The sequence below is a fragment of the Engystomops pustulosus genome, chromosome 3, assembly GCF_040894005.1.
Source record: "Engystomops pustulosus chromosome 3, aEngPut4.maternal, whole genome shotgun sequence".
In the NCBI taxonomy this organism is placed as follows: Eukaryota; Metazoa; Chordata; class Amphibia; order Anura; family Leptodactylidae; genus Engystomops; species Engystomops pustulosus.
Window position 1 is genome coordinate 60,385,783 of NC_092413.1, and position 17,099 is coordinate 60,402,881.

At 39.9% G+C, this 17,099-nt stretch overlaps 1 protein-coding gene across 4 annotated transcripts in view; it reads left to right on the top strand.

Annotated features, from left to right (window-relative positions):
- GRM1 (glutamate metabotropic receptor 1) overlaps positions 1–17,099 on the top strand; it is a 304,645-nt gene that overhangs the window by 7,411 nt on the left and 280,135 nt on the right. The window lies entirely within an intron of this gene.

The following is a 17,099-nucleotide window of genomic DNA, read 5'->3' on the forward strand; positions in this document are numbered from 1 at the left end:
TGTGCAAGCAGTTTTCATTAAAAAGAATTTGCAAAGTCCGACAGAGAACTGGCACAGGGGTTTTAATAAATCTGGGCCAATTTATTTAGCCAAACTTTAAATCTTTTATTAATTATTTTAGGTTTTTTTTGGTCATGGCGATATCACACATTTGTTTTTTTTCTTTTGTTTTAACATTTTTACAAAATAAAACTAACTTTAAAAGATATAATTGTTTCGTTTTTATTTTTCTGTGATCTCCCCACATCTGTTTATTTTCTGTCATGACCTGATAGGCTAGAAGGTCTTTGTGCAGTCCCCGATGGCTTTGCTGATCATTGGCACCATGGGATTGCAACAAAGGGGTGTTGATGGTGCAGATGGAGCCATTTTTGTAAACATTTTAGATGCCATTATTGGCCTATAAAGCAGGAGCTCCTGAGCCTATGCAACACCTGCACATAAACATATGTTGATTTGCAGTAGCCTACTGCTTTTTTTGAGGTACATTAATATACTTACATGGGGTCAAGGGCACTCCTGCCATTAAGCAAGTTGACCCACTTTCCTTAAGCAACATCCTCTGCTCGAAAAGAAGTCAGAATGTGCCTTACAAAAACAATCACAATGTATCTATTGACTGTGTAGTGGAGTATACAAACACAGCACATTCAGTTACTAGATACGGCTAGTATTCAAATCATAAAAAAGACCATGTGACCACATTGTTTCAAAGGGGCTGTCAACTGGCAGTATTGTCAGGTCAGCCTGTGCCACTGTCAGCCTAGGAATAGTGTGAGTAGGCTTTATATTTCTGGCTATTATGTACACTTTTTTGTTCTCCCTTTTCTTTATGTCATTAAAGTTGCATGTAGCTCATGAGCTAAGCACTCTCCATACAGGGATGGCGTCTGCTGTCCGAAAGGGCAGGTGACGGCTGTACGAAACTGTTACAGCTGATCAATCTAGCCTAGGACTAAAGTAGAATAAATTACCAATATCCAGAGGTCCGTTTGTAACTAGGGGTCGTATGTAAGTCGAGTTTTCTTAAGTAGGGGACCGCCTGTATTACAGCTTGCCAAAAAGGCACATAAAAATAAACAAATAAATTAACAAACATGCTAGGTATCTCACATCCCAAATTCCCTATAAAACATAACAGTACTTATGCCATTTGCATAAACAAAAACGTGTCCAAATTTACACTTTTTGAGATAAAAGATAAAAAAAAGTGTATATCTCCAAAGTGGTATCTATAAAAACATCAGCACGTCCTGCATGACACCCTGTGTGCCAAAATATGAAAAAATGATCAGGCATCTAGAAGGTATTGTTTGGTATTATTCTAATATTATTATAGAATTTGCTTTTCCATTTTATGCTCCCTTCCCATGACCATTTGATCACTTTGACCATTTGAAATGCAGAGATACCTAACATGATTATGAATTTTTTGTTCATTTTTATATCAGTTCTATCAGTACTATATTTGCAGACCCCCTAGACTACTTAAAATTTGGTGGTCAGATCATTCTTACCATATACTTTAATACAGCAGGGGATTTAAATGCCCACAACTAGTGAGCCCTCTTCAAACATCCTTAATAGCAATGTGACATACTATCACGTCACATGGGTTAATATGAAAGTTTTTGATTTTTTTTCCAACAGTGAGAGGATTTTTCTTTTGGTGGGATATGCATGTACTGTACCTTTCCCTCTAACAAAAGAGAAGGGGTAAACCCTGAAAACACTATAAGCATGGACTTGGCATATCCCCACATGAGACAGGGAGTACTACACTTTATAAATAATAGTGTTTTGACCCCTTAGGACATAGCCAGTTTATAGCTGAAGGCTTTATATGCTTATATGCTTTATATGGCTATAACGTTTGAACACTTTTACTTTTTATCAAAGCGATTATGAGATTGTTAGATTTTTTCCTCACATGCTGTACTTCATTTTACTGGTAAATTTTGCCTGATAAGTTTTGCGCCTATTTATTAAAAAAAGATAAAAAGTAATTTTTTGAAAAATTTACCATTAACCATTTTAACATTTCCCATGTGTCTTCTTTACATTTTCATAATTTTGAAATGTCTGGATAATTTATTATGAAGTCACGCGGCTTACAAATCCAAAATCAGTTTTCCGTATTTTCAGAATTGACTATTTTGGGGATAATTACAGTTTTTAAATCGTCAAATTTTCGCAGATTATACGTTCATTTATCATTAAAATTTACACATTTTCAAAAGAGAAAACTATCTTAAAATTTGTTATGAAATTTCTCCTGAGTACGGAGAACCTTACATGTGGCCGTTACTTGTTTTATGGGTAAACAGCGAGGTGCAGAAGGGAAGGAGCGCTGTGCTGCTGCCAGGATTTTACTTTCCTCATTGGCCTCTATTGTAGGCTAGTACATTTTAGCTTTTTCATTATTGGGTCATGTGACAGTATTTTTTTTGTGGGATGAGATGCTTTTTCCAGTGTTACCGTTTTGGGGTTGGTATCCCCTATTGTTGAACATTTGTGAACTTTTTTTAAGGCAGAAGTAGAAAAGCATGAATTCTGTACTGGATTCTTTACTTTTTTTTTGGTGTTCCCCATATAGCCTAATAATCATGTTATCTTTACTCTATGGGTCAATACGATTATGGGGATACCTTACTTAGATATATTTTCTTACATTTTACTAAATTTGCCAAATAAAACGCTAATGTGGGGAAAAATCTATCATTTTTGCAATGCTGTCTTCCGAGTGGCATAACATTTAAAAATTTTTGGCTATGGAACAGGTTAATGGCCTGCTTTCTGTGGGATATGTTGTACTTTGCAACACTATAATTCTGGAGTACATATGTTTTTTTGATCACTTTTAATTGCATTTTTGGGAAGAAATAGGTAAAAATCATCATTTTTGGCAGATTTAAAAAATTTTTTTTGTACAGTGTTAATCAAGTGAGTTCAATATTGATCTTTTTTTAAAACGGATGTGGTGATACTATATATTTGGGGTTTGTCTTATGATTTAGACTCTTTTTTGTGTTATATGTCTCTTTATATGTTTATGGGGCTTATGGGGGGGCATCATGAGTGAAAGACCCCTATCAGGCACGTTAAATGCCATGGTCGTGCTGACCACGGCATCTAATGGGTTAAACATCCACGATCGGAGCCCACTCTGACCGTGTTAGTTACCGCGTTAGTTACAGCTGACACCCAGTGTATTCTTGAAGTGGCAAGTTTATTTGTGGGGTGGCCATTAAAAGTGTTTGTTCCTCTCTATTTTTTTTTTAGTATGTGTAGCTTGGAGGGAGATTTTTATTTTGTTTCTTTGTTAAGGATGCCTGAGAAGTTGAAGGCTTACACTGCTAGTGAAATGGATAGAGCTGGAGGTTGTGCTGAGTAAAGCAAACCAAAAGGTTCAGACTAAGGCTGCATTCACACTGGTGTTGCCCGCCGTACCGTAGCAGGCAACGGCGGCGCACGGGGAGAGGAGGAGGAGGTGAGCGCAGCTCACCCCCACCCCTCTCCATAGGAAGATATGGTGCATGGCACCGTTCTGCGGAGAAAGATAGGACATGTCCCCCATACGGTAGTGTGAATGTAGCCTAAAACTGTGGGTTTTTTTAAGTTAGGGAGGGAAAGCTACAAAATTTGCTAGATTTTAGAAGAGAGTTCTTTTGTTTGTATATTTGTTTTGTTTTGTGTATGATCTTGTATACAGTCGGCCTGTAATTGCAGACTTCTATTAAAGACTGGAAGAGGCACCTGTTTTGGAACTACAATTCTCTCTCTATGTCTCTGTGAACTGTCTTGCTTTCAGCAGTGAGCTGAATCCCATATATATATATATATATATATATATATATATATATATATATATATATATATATATATATATAGTCCCCGGGTTACATACAAGATAGGGTCTGTAGGTTTGTTCTTAAGTTGAATTTGTATGTAAGTCGAAACTGTATATTTTATCATTGTAATCCCAGCCAGAACTTTTTTGGTCTCTGTGACAATTGGATTTAAAAAATTTTGGGTTGTCATAAGAATCAGGATTAACACTAAAGCTTCATTACAGATACCTTTGATAACTGCTACAGCTGATCAATCTAGCCTAGGACTAAAGCACAATAAATTACCAATATCCAGAGGTCTGTTTGTAACTAGGGGTCACATGTAAGTCGAGTGTTCTTAAGTAGGGGACTCTCCGGAAAAAAAAAAAAAAAAAAAAATATATATATATATATATATATATATATATATATATATATATATATATATATATTAGTATATATAGAGCAGCACAGCAGGTCAAGGGAGCAAATTCCAGACGACCATACGCAAAGGTCCTCAATACATAATCCAAAGAATAGGCAGCACTAATAAGCGATGTTGCGGTAGCACAGCACCTTTTTCAAGCATAATGTGAGCAACCAGCTAACAGACATTTATAGGCTGATCTCATCCCCCATTGGTTAGACATTGGGATGTGTAATTAAAAATATCACATATCAAAATACATAAAGTGGTGTGATCATAGTGGATTACATATATAAAACATCTTATTGTGTAATATTATCGAAAATAGGTGAATACATAAGTCAAAAAGTACCTCCTATTGGACTAAGAACCGCACTCTGCCTCCAGAATTCATTCATAAAAATGTAAATTAATAATGGTTACAGACAGCCACATGTATTAGCACACTGAGCTTGTACAATCAGACCGGAAGTGATAGTGGTAACACCTTATTCGTTCCTAGCCTACCCACTATAGGGAGTAGAGTTCCTGTGTAACTTCGATCCGGGCCGTTAGCTACCACTGTGCATGTGCATAAGGCACTTTGCAGGTATCGGTTGCCATATTGGTAAAGGCCAGAATTGCCCAGCTTCAAGACAGCTGGCAGTTGCTGTGACAGGTGACATACTGGTGTACTGTACCTATGTCCTTATGGTCCAGGGGTGCTCGGTGCATCCTTACAATCGCTGGTGGGGTCTTATCCCCCAAATAATTCATGATTACCTATATCAGAGAATACGGTCAGTTATGTAGTTCTGCAAAGTGTAACCCACCCACCAATCACCAAATGCTAATTATATTACGCTGGCTAAATGAAATTCCAGGTGGTGGAGGAACATAGATGATATCTTCCTATTATGGGTGGCTACACAAGAAACATTTATGAATATATATTACGTTCACTAATATAGTTGAATGCACTGAACAGGGATTGACCACTTATTTATTTATCAAACCAACAGATAAAAACACTATTCTACGGTTTGATAGCAATCACCCTTGGCCCATGATTAAGTCCTTACCACTAAGCCAGTTCTATAGGACAAAAAGAATTTCTGGAGATTAAATCAAACTACAACAGTTCCGAAAAGTGTGGGGCTCTTGGTGCTCTTCCCCAGATACCCTTTTTAATGTTCGCAGTCTGAGAGAGTCTCTTGTCCCTTTTCAGTGAGTGCAATACTCGATGGAGGTTATATTATTATAATTTTACATATTTCAGTTGGGCACCCTTCCTGCACTCCTCTGTGCACTGTCAACAGGAGGGATTCCTTGCTCTCCAGAAATAGGGTGGTGGGTTACCTTGTTGCCTAACCATTGTTACTACCTTTTCTTTAACTCCATTTCTCTCTTGACACCTCTCGACCAGGTTGGTTACTGTTCTATGTATGGGTTGGGGAGGGGTTTACTGGATCGCTGTTTTTGCACTGATGTTACCACACATGACAAATGATTGTGTAAAGATATATGCTGTTATATCTGATGTACCTCAGCTAATGATCCTTGTTTTGTGATGTTGCACCGTTTCATTTCTGTGCCAATAAAGCGATTAAAAAAAAAAAAATATCAAACTACAACAGAACATCACACAGATGATGAATACATTTAAACAGAGGGCGAATCTTGACCGGGTACTTAATTACCGTATATACTCGAGCCAAGTATAAGCTGAGGCCCCTAATTTTACCACAAAAACCTGGTAAAACCTATATTTTGTTTACTCGAGTATAAGCCGACTTTGGGTTTTCAGCACATATTTTTGTGCTGAAAAACTAGGCTTATACTCGAGTATATAAGGTACAATAAAAAAGAATGGACCAAAAGAGTAAGGAAGAGTTAATAACTAAAAAAGACAGAGTCCGAGTGTGAGAATACCATTCATCTCCACATACAGTGATTCCAGCACCAAAATTGCATCTATTGTGAGGAAACACTGGAAAATCTTGTTAAATGAACCTACAGGGGTACCTGAGTTTAGCAATCCTATCATACCGACGTGCTAGAAACATCAGGGATCAATTGGTTAAATCTGATGTAGTACCACTGGAGACACTCTCACAAAGTATCGGTCATGTGTTAATCGTAGACATATGATCAAGGGGGAGACCTTTACGCATAATGATAAGACACACAGAATCCGATTCTATTTAGATTGTAATAGTGAATTTGTCAGCTATATGTTGAGCTGTCCTTGCAATCTTAAATATATTGGGGAAATCACACTTGAGACGGAGATTTACTCAGCACAGGTACACAGTGCGGAAAAGAAAATTAGATTTACCTATAAGCAGACATTTTGCAGAAATGGAACATAAGGAAACTGATATCATATTTACTATAACTGACCATATCCCACCATTATGCAGGGGGATAGAGAGTTAATCTTGAGGAAACATGAGCTTAGTTGGATCCATATCCTAAAAACTTTACAACCCCAGGGGCTCAATTTGGAATTTAATTTAGCCAGCGTAATATAAATGGCATACGGTGATTGGGGGGTGGGTTACACTTTGCAGAACTGCATAGCCGACCTGATCCTTTGATATAGGTAATCATAAATTATTTGGAGGATAAGACCCCACCAGCGATTGTATACCATTACATTATTTATTAAATATTTCTTTAACATGATTGTGAGATCCCATCGGATGGACCTATGCCTCCCTAAAAAATCTATGATTTTACTCTTCATTGTTTAATTTTTCTGATTCGTTTGCCTCAAAATGACATTTGGACCTAGATGCTGCAGGTATGTGAGTTAATACCTGGTCCTGGGCCGAATAAGAAAAGCTGGATGAGGTCCTAGAGGTTCCATAGGGTGACTGCTCTATATGAACAAACCAACATGGTTCCCTGACCTCAGTTCTATGAGGGATCAAGGGCGTTCTGCCCCGATAAGGATGCACCTGGTACCTATGGACCATAAGGACATAGGTACAGTAAACCCGTATCTCACCTGTCAATATTTACCAATATGTCCGCCAATACCTGCAAAGCGCATTATGCACATGCACAGTGGAAACTGACAGCCCTGACCGAAACTACGCCGGAACTCTACTCCCTATAGTGAGATGGCACAGAACAAATAAGGTGTTACAGCTAACACTTCCAGTCTGATTGTACAAGCTCAGTGTGCTAATACATGTGGTAGTTCGTAAGCATAATTAATTTACATTTTTATTAATGAATTGTGGAAGTGGATGGCGGTCCTTAGTCCGATAGGAGGTACTTTTTGACTTATGTGTTCACCTATTTCGATAATATTGCACAATAAGATGTTTTATATATTTAATCCACTATGATCACACCCCTTTATGTATCTCTAACCAATGAAGGTGGAGATCGGCCTATAAATGTTTGTTAGCTGGTTGCTCACATTATGCTTGAAAAAGGTGCTGTGCCACCGAAACGTCGCTTAACGGAATAAAGACACCCTGATTTCACTTTATCCTTTGGAGTGTTGCCTATTCCTTGGATTATTATAGATAGATACAAAAAATTCAGAAGCACTCCATGTAGTGAATGAGAAAACAAGAGTATTTATTCCGAACACATCACCAAACACATTGGAATAAATCCACTTGTTTAATCATTCCCTACAAGGAGTGCTGCAGAATTCTTTGTATCTTTTCATACTTTGTTGGCTTGCACCCAGGTTTAAGTAAGTAAGTTTAAGTTTATTTTTGCAGTGCTGCTCTTTTCTTCTAGAGGAATTTTCCAACATATACATAACTTTTGACAATCCATCATAGAAATATACAGTCTAGAGCAGGAGTGTCCTCCAAGAGGATATATTGTGGACATTAATTACACTATCAATTGAGGTCAATTAACTTTTCCAGTTCTTAATGAGATATTGTAGGTTGTTAGTTCTTCTTGCTATAGATGATATCATATCAATATGTGTATCACTAAGGCACTAAGGACAACTTGAATCACATTCTCAGCTTGAGACTAAATGATATGTTGACAGTTTGGTTTGGAATTATATGAAACGTGGCTGCAGATGTTCTCAGCATGCGTTCTGCAAAAAAAATAGGAAGCTATGGTAGATTTATTGTGATCAGACTGCTGTGAAAACATTTTTCAGCTGTATTTTCTTAATCCTTCTATGAATAATACATCTGACTTTACTGGTTTGATCTTTATGCAGTTGTCAGATTATGTGCGTCATCTATGGAATTCTATATATAGAATGAGTAAGATATTTAGGAGTTAAATACATTTTTGAGATTGATCATTATTATATGTAGCAGTGTTACAAATTAAGTAGATAAAAAATTTATGCAATTCCCCAACCCTTTCATTTCATACTCCACCTTGCCAATGCTGCCTCTATTGCATTGTGCTAAAGTTTTAAAGCTTAGACCTAAAATTAATTCAGAAACCAGAATAGAGCGCAAAATTAATATAATTTTACTATAGAACCCTGAGTATCGTATATACTTCAGTATGAGCTGACCTGAGTATAAGGCGAGGTCACACACTGCACCCAGTATATAGCCAGCAGCCCCCTAGTATATAGCGAGCCCCCTGCCCCCTAGTATACTGTATAGCCAGCAGCCCTAAAGTGTATAGCCAACAGTCCCTTGTATATAGCTAGTGCCTCCACCCTTGTATACTGCCAGTGCCTAACCCCTTGTATACCGCCAGTGCCTGTGTATAGCAATCGGAATGGTGAGTACTGAGGGGTTTTTTTTTCATAGACTCAGGTATAAGCCAAGTTAGGGGTTTTCAGCACATTTTTTGTGTTGAAAAACTTGGCTTGTATTCTAATATATATAGTGTAAATTCAAACGGTCTACGAGAACCCTTAAGTTTGTATATTATGACTCTTTGACATTCCTAAGTCAATACATTATCTTCATTACGGACTAAGGTGAGTACAAATGAATATATTAGTTGTAGAATCACTGAATTTAAATTAAGTAATTTATATTTTATTTTAAAATATAACTAATTCAGTTTTCTACCATGTTTTAAAGTATATTGATTGGATGATACTGACAAATGACCATGAAAAGTTATAGTGGTATTAGGCTCTGCATATCTAGAAGGAGTTAAAAGAAATTGAAGAACTAAAAAGTTACCCAGTATATAATGGATTTAGAAATAGATTGAAGAAAATCTAGTGTAGATAATGAGGTAGACTTCAGCATAAGACTTTTAGAGAAGTTTCACTATCCAATGTTCAAAGTCAGCAAGGAGTATCAGCAAAGCCGCCACCATACTTTATCGAAAACACCTTCTTGTTACCACGAATGGCTCTGTGCATCTCAGTGTAGCATTTTGCCTTTGCTATTCCCCTCTCCCCCCACGACTAAATTAAACACAGTTTATTCACTCACATGCGCAAAACAGCATTGAGCTTAGGCATGAGCGAAAGACGAGACAGGGCGGCTGCCGATTCTGCTGAACAGTGTAAAGGAACCTGTTAGACCCCTCTTTTGTCTCTTGTCTACATTTGCTGCAACCCTTAGTGCACCCTACAGTCTGGGGTTTATGTTTTATGAGCATACACCATCAAATTACTTTTACATTTCACATTATTATACTTTGGTGGAAAGCAACACTTGTATTATTGAAATAACAAATACCTATTTTTTTTTTCTGATCCTTATTAACAATGTATCATGTTTAGGTTGTATGCAGAAGGCTAAAGAGTTGAGTCAAGTTTTATACAGTGTTAACCTGCCATTAACTGGCATGTTGTTGGTGCCTGGTCACAAAGGTTACTCCAAAGAACAATTAAATAATTGAAGTCAACTGAGCTGTGGGCTAACTGAGTCAAGAGGGCAAACACAGAACAAAGATGTAGATGTAGGTTCATCTACACATAGAAAAAGCACACTGATAATTCTTATTGAACGCTCAAAACATTTATGATTCAAATTAACACCTTGATTAATTATGGAGCGGCCACACCTGCTGGTGCACCAGTTTCTTGGGAGAAAATGAGTACACCACTAGCCACTGCGTCACCCCTCGTGCACCGAAAGGGAAAAACAGAATTTTCACAAAAATATATCATGAATGGTCACATGCATATTTTTTACAAATGTTTTCTATTTATAATTGCCATAAAACTGGTTTTAAAGAAACTAGTGATATGTCTGACATCAAATGCAAACTGTGGGCCACTGTAGAGCACTTCATATGTATTTCAATCTCAGTGGTTCTTGTCTTTGTGCATAAATATATTTCTTGCATAAACATAGTTCTTTACAATTGATTAATTTCACAGACAGTACTCTGAGTTTTACAAAATGTAATCTCATCTTTGCTTTTGAGACACCTGCCCATTTTTTTTTGTATTTTTTTTGATAGCTGAATGTTATTTTGACTTCAGCTTAGAATGAGTGTGGGAAATAAAGCAGCAGCACGCTGACATGACTGCTGCTGTCTCTACAGCTGGGGATATACTTGTGTCATCTAAGCATCTTGAAAACTTTAGCAGAATGCAAATAAATAATAAATGTCAGAGCTTGGGAAAATCATGTCTTTTACTAAATAAATTTGGTATGGTGCTTTTCTTCAAAGAGAACCCGTCAGGCAAAATAAGCCCCTAACCTAAATATATTTTCATAAACTGCCATTAGAAAGCATTGCCTCTATCCCTTCATTGTCCCTCTGCATGCCTGTAAACTTAAGCAATGAGGTCCTAAAGCTGTATGCAAATGACCTGTGAGATGTCCAATAAGTCATTATCATATTCAGCTGTTCAGCTTTTTCATGAGTGGGAAGCACAGCCACACCCCCAGTGCTTGACTAACAGCCTGTATAATGATGTGAGGTATAATGGTGTAATGGCTCCTCCATGTGCTTCCTGGTGCTGGCAGCCACACCCCATGTTTACAGGAGAGATACAACAGCTCCAGGCAGCCATGTCATAGCAGAACATGTCAGGTACTTGTGTAGCTGATGTCTGTGTCTTAAATATGTGTATTAGGAGGGAGAGCATGTCAGCAGATAAAGCACAGACACTAGCAATGCTTTACTATACATTCCACACAGACATGAGCAGAGGGAGGAGAGGGGAGGGGGAACAGGGTTGACATCACTCCCTCTAACCATGTGACCGGCCCCATTTACATAATAAAGAAAAGATGGTTTTGCAACGATTAATGTATGAATTGACTAGATAAAGGCTGGGATGGAGCTGCTCCAACAGGTAGTGTTGACAGAAATAGCGACAGAAACCTGATGACAGGTGTCCTTTAAAACCGTAGAGTGTTTCTGCTTGTTGCTTTCTACAGCTACTATTTTATCAGTATGCTAGCTTTGTCAAGTTTAAATTATGGTAAAGCTCTTTTGTATGATATTTTGGTAATGAAGAGGACCCGACATGTCTCATAACATGGCTTTTTTAGTTTTACCCAGTCATGCATAAGTACAGCAGCTTGACTAGAAAAATGATAATTGTTATCCCCTGAGGAAGCTACATACCCACTTGACATGAACCTTGTTCCCCCTACAACTGTCTTAGCCACGGCTTCATACATTACTAGGAATCATATCATAAATGACTGGAAAAACTTTGGACAAAGTTTCACCGTGGGGAAGAAACAGGCTATTGTATGGGTCTGTGGTGCTGCAGCAACAAGATTAAGGGTCAGTACTATTTTGTGTTTTGGGAAACTGCTTGAGAAGCTGCTTTAAATATATGTACCCTTAAAGAAATATGCAAAGAGAGAGTTTCCTTGAATGAACTCTGTAATTACCTATAGATGGATTTCTTGGGTGTTTATTTTCTTCTCTATGTACTACTGCAAAGGTATGTTCAATTGTTCAATAATTAAGTATAATGATGTAATAAGTATAATCTTTGCCTACAAATTGATGAAAAGCAGCACTTATTATGAATATATATTCTATTGAATTTAAGTCTGAGCATATACAGATAAGATCATGAAAGGTTAAAGAATTTAACTGAAAAATGCCTAAAGTCCATAAGACTGCTGTGGCCAGTGAGTGCTGATGACAAGGATTGGCTGAAACAGTCCCATGACACAAATGGGACCGTGCATGCACTGGTGAATGGAGTGATGTTGCTGGGCCATGTGGGCAGTATGTACATTTTTCAATTTGTTTTGCACGTTTATGGGTCTAGTTTTTATATTCCTTTTTGTACTTTTTGCTTTTATACTACAAATATAACATCACCTAATTAAGTTTTTGTTTAAGCAGCAATTATATTTTAATTAGTAATGAGTGTTCCCTGGAGCAAAGTTGAATAGATTACAGGCATTTACAATTCAATCATAGGGTAAAAATCAATCGGATAATCAATCATACTGTTACATATCATTTATAAAATTTGTATACAGAACATAAGTGTTAAAAGTCTGTTTTACTGAGCTTCTTCTGATTATAGCTGTTTTTTTATGTATTTGTGTGTTATACGGTAAAATCTACATATATGAATATATATATTGCTCAAAAAATAAAGGGAACACTTAAAAAACACAATATAAAAGTAAATCAAACTTCGGTGAGATCAAACTGTACACTTAGGAACACCAAAACCTATATAGTGTACACAGCGTAAGTATCACAAGATACTGTTGTTTTGGTCAATTTTGAATATTGGTGGTTTCACACTCGTGGTAGCACGAGACGGGCTCTACAACTCACACAAGTGGCTAATATAGTACAGCGCATCCAAGATGGCACATCAATGTGAGCTGTGGTAGAAATGTTTGCTGTGTCTGCTTGTTAGAGTCCAGAGACTGCAGGTGCTACCAGGAGACAGGTGAATAAGCCAGGAGACATGAAGGGAACTGTTGGAGGAAAATAACCCAGCAGTAGGACCACTACGTCACCTTTGTGCAAGGAGGAACATGGGAAGCACTGCCAGAGCCCTGCAAAATGACCTGCAGCAGCCACAAATGTGCATGTGTCTGACTCCAGGAGGATGGTATGAAAGCCCAACGTCCACTGTGCATTACGCTTAGCATTAGTCAGAGAATACTAGGATTGTCAAATTCGCCAGTTGTGCCTTTTGCTCTTCACAGATGAGAGCCAGTTCACACTGAACACGTGTGACAGATGTGACAGGCTGGAGACACCATGGTGGAGAGGTGAGACCATGCTGGTGCGGTTGGCCCTGGGTTTCTTCTAATGCAGTGCAATGCTAGACTTCATATACCGAGTGGGTCGGCCCTTCCTGTAAGATGAAGGCATTAAAGCTATGGACTGGCCCACTCCTTCCAAAGATCTAAATCCGATTGAGCACACCTGGGACATTATGTCTTGCTCCATCCACCAATGTCACTACCAAATAAGAAAGAAGAAAGGTGATGCATCAAACGACCAGTATCAAAGAAACACAACCTTTATTCAATTTAAATATACAGCAACAACACAGAATAAAAACTATTAAAAAGGTGCCCATATAGCACCTATAGAGGAGACAGGAAAAGGTACAAGGCCATGTCCCTCCTATACTCTCCCCTTTCCCCGCTGTAGTACAGGTAAACAAAACAATGAAGTCCTATCCAGACAATCAGCTACACAATACAAAGGCAGTAAAGGATCCACACAATAGCCCTCTAATAAAAAAGTACTCAAGTAAGTGAAGGTAATGGTCACATAGTAGAGGCTAATGTAAGTGGTGACACATAGACAAAAGGTTGCTGATTGGAAGACCTGGATAGAAAGTTGTAGCAGGGTGTAGGGTAGAGATGAGCGAGCACTAAAATGCTCGGGTACTCGTTATTCGAGACGAACTTTTCCCGATGCTCGAGTGCTCGTCTCGAATAACGAGCCCCATTGAAGTCAATGGGAGACTCGAGCATTTTTCAAGGGGACCAAGGCTCTGCACAGGGAAGCTTGGCCAAACACCTGGAAACCTCAGAAAAGGATGGAAACACCACGGAAATGGACAGGAAACAGCAGGGGCAGCATGCATGGATGCCTCTGAGGCTGCTTAAACGCACCATTATGCCAAAATTATGGGCAACAGCATGGCCATGACAGAGTGACAGAATGAAGCTAGATAGCATCTAAAACATCCAATAATTGACCCTGACACTATAGGGGACGGCATGCAGAGGCAGCGGCAGCAGCGGCAGGCTAGAGAGTGGCATGGTGACATACCCTAAATGGACTCAGGCTTCAAACCAATGGGTGGCAGAGAGGAACCAAAGGAGGTGAGCAAGAAGCGCTGAAATTATTTCCTCTGTGAACAAAAGGTTGACGGTATATTTAGTCGATAACACAGCATGGTGGCGACATAGTGACCAAGTTCCATAACGTATCTGGTGAAACACCCGAAAAATGAGCCTGACACAGCTCGTTTGATAAGGGGACGACATTTGGAGGCAGCCATGGAGAGGACTTCCATGATTCCATATTGCGCTTCTATGATTGCAACTGCAGGTCTCCAGCATGGCGGCGACAGACGCGCCGAGTTCCACTATGTATCTGGTGAAACACCTGAAAATTCTGCCTGACACAGCTCGTTTGATAAGGGGACCATGTATGGAGGCAGTGAACTAGTAGTAGATTAAAGGTGCTGCAGTTAAAACTATGTTAGTTGGATCTTGGGATGGAGCTGGCACTCCGCTGCCAGGTGAGCTTTCGCCAATCCAAGCCCCTGTCTCTAGGCTACTCCCCAAACAGCACTTCTAAGAACCTTTTGTATAAGATCAAGTGTAGTAGCGTTCTTATAAGTTTGGGATATGGCGGGTGAGGGGAATGTAAACAGATGCGCAAGAAGCGCTGAAATAATATCGGTAAATGATAAAAGTTTGCCAGTATATTTTGTGGATTACACAGCAGGGTGGCGACAAAGTTAACAAGTTTGATGTGGAATGCCCTGTAATAGCTCTTGGGCGGTGTGCCTTTTATCGCCTAGGCTCAGCAGTTTGAGCACCGCCTGCTGTCGCTTAGCGACGGCACTGCTGCTGTGCCTAGAGCTAGCGACTGATGGCGCCATGCCCACGGATGGTAATTCGGAGGAGGAGGAGGTGGAGGAGGGGTGGGAGGAGGAGGAGGTATAGTAGGCCTTTGAGACCTGGACCGAGGTAGGCCCCGCAATCCTCGGCGTCGGCAGTATATGACCAGCCCCAGGGTCAGACTCGGTCCCAGCCTCCACCAAGTTAAGTGTAGTAGCGTTCTTATAAGTTTGGGATATGGCGGGTGAGGGGAATGTAAACAGATGCGCAAGAAGCGCTGAAATAATATCGGTTAATCATAAAAGTTTGCCAGTATATTTTGTGGATAACACAGCAGGGTGGCGACAAAGTTAACAACTTTGATGTGGAATCCATGAAAACAACCCAAATTTCTGCCTGACACACCTCGTTTGATAAGGGGACGATGTATGGAGGCAGCTATATGGACGACTTTTGGAGGTAGCAATGGAGACAACGTGTGGAGGCTGCTATGGAGACAATTTAATTTGGATAGTGCATGTATGTGGCAGTCCAAAAAAGTTTTCAAACCAGAGGAGCAGGTAGGTGGCCCTCCAGAAAAATTACATAGATTGAGTGCCTGTATGTGGCAGTCCAAAAAAGTTTTCAAACCAGAGGAGCAGGTAGGTGGCCCTCCAGAAAAATGAAATAGATTGAGTGCCTGTATGTGGCAGTCCAAAAGAGTTTTCAAAGCAGAGGAGCAGGTAGGTGGCCCTCCATAAAAATTGAATAGATTGAGTGCCTGTATGTGGCAGTCCCAAAAATTGTTTAAAACAGAGGACCGGGTAGGTGGCCCTCCAGAAAAATTAAATGCATAGAGTACTATAGCTAGAGCCAGTGGGCCCTGTCAAAAAATAGCCAGTTTCCTCTGCTTTAGTGTACAAAGAGGAGGAGAAGGAGGAAAATGAGGAGGAGGAGTGCATAAATTATTCAGGTTGAGCTTCCTTCACCTGGTGGAGATTGGAAATTATGAGAAATCCAGGCTTTATTCATCTTAATAAGCGTCAGCGCTGTCAGTCGACAGGCGTGTACGCTTATCGGTGATGATGCCACCAGCTGCACTGAAAACCCGCTCGGACAACACGCTAGCGGCAGGGCAGGCAAGAACCTCCAAGGCGTACAGCGCCAGTTCGTGCCACATGTCCAGCTTTGAAACCCAGTAGTTTTAGGGAGCTGTGTGATCATTTAGGACGATGGTATGGTTAGCTACGTACTCCCTCTGTAAAGATCAGCCCTACTCTGCCGAGACTGGGGACAGGTGACAGTGTCTTGCTGGGGTGACATAAAGCTGGCAAAAGCCTTGTAAAGCGTACCCTTGCCAGTGCTGGACAAGCTGCCTGCTCGCCTACTCTCCTTCGCTACTTGTCCCGCAGAACTACGCACTCTGCCGCTAGCGCTGTCAGAAGGGAAATACTGTTTCAGCTTGTGCACCAGGGCCTGCTGGTATTCATGCATTCTCACACTCCTTTCCTCTCCAGGGATGAGAGTGGAAAGATTTTGCTTGTACCGTGGGTCCAGGAGAGTGAATACCCAGTAATCACTGCTGGAATAAATTCTTTGAACGCGAGGGTCACGGGATAGGCAGCCTAGCATGAAATCTGCCATATGCGCCAGAGTACCAACGCGCAAGAATTCACTCCCCTCACTGGCCTGACTGTCCATTTCCTCCTCCTTCAACTCCTCCAACTCCTCTTCTTCTGCCCATACACGCTGAACAGTGAAGGACTGAACAATGGTCCCCTCTTGTGTCTTGCCAACATTCTCCTCCTCTTCCTCCTCATCCTCCTCCACCTCCTCCGATATGTGCTGAGAAACAGACCTGAGGGTGCTTTGGCTATCAACAAGGGAATCTTCTTCCCCCGTCTCTTGTGACGAGCGCAAAGCTTCTGA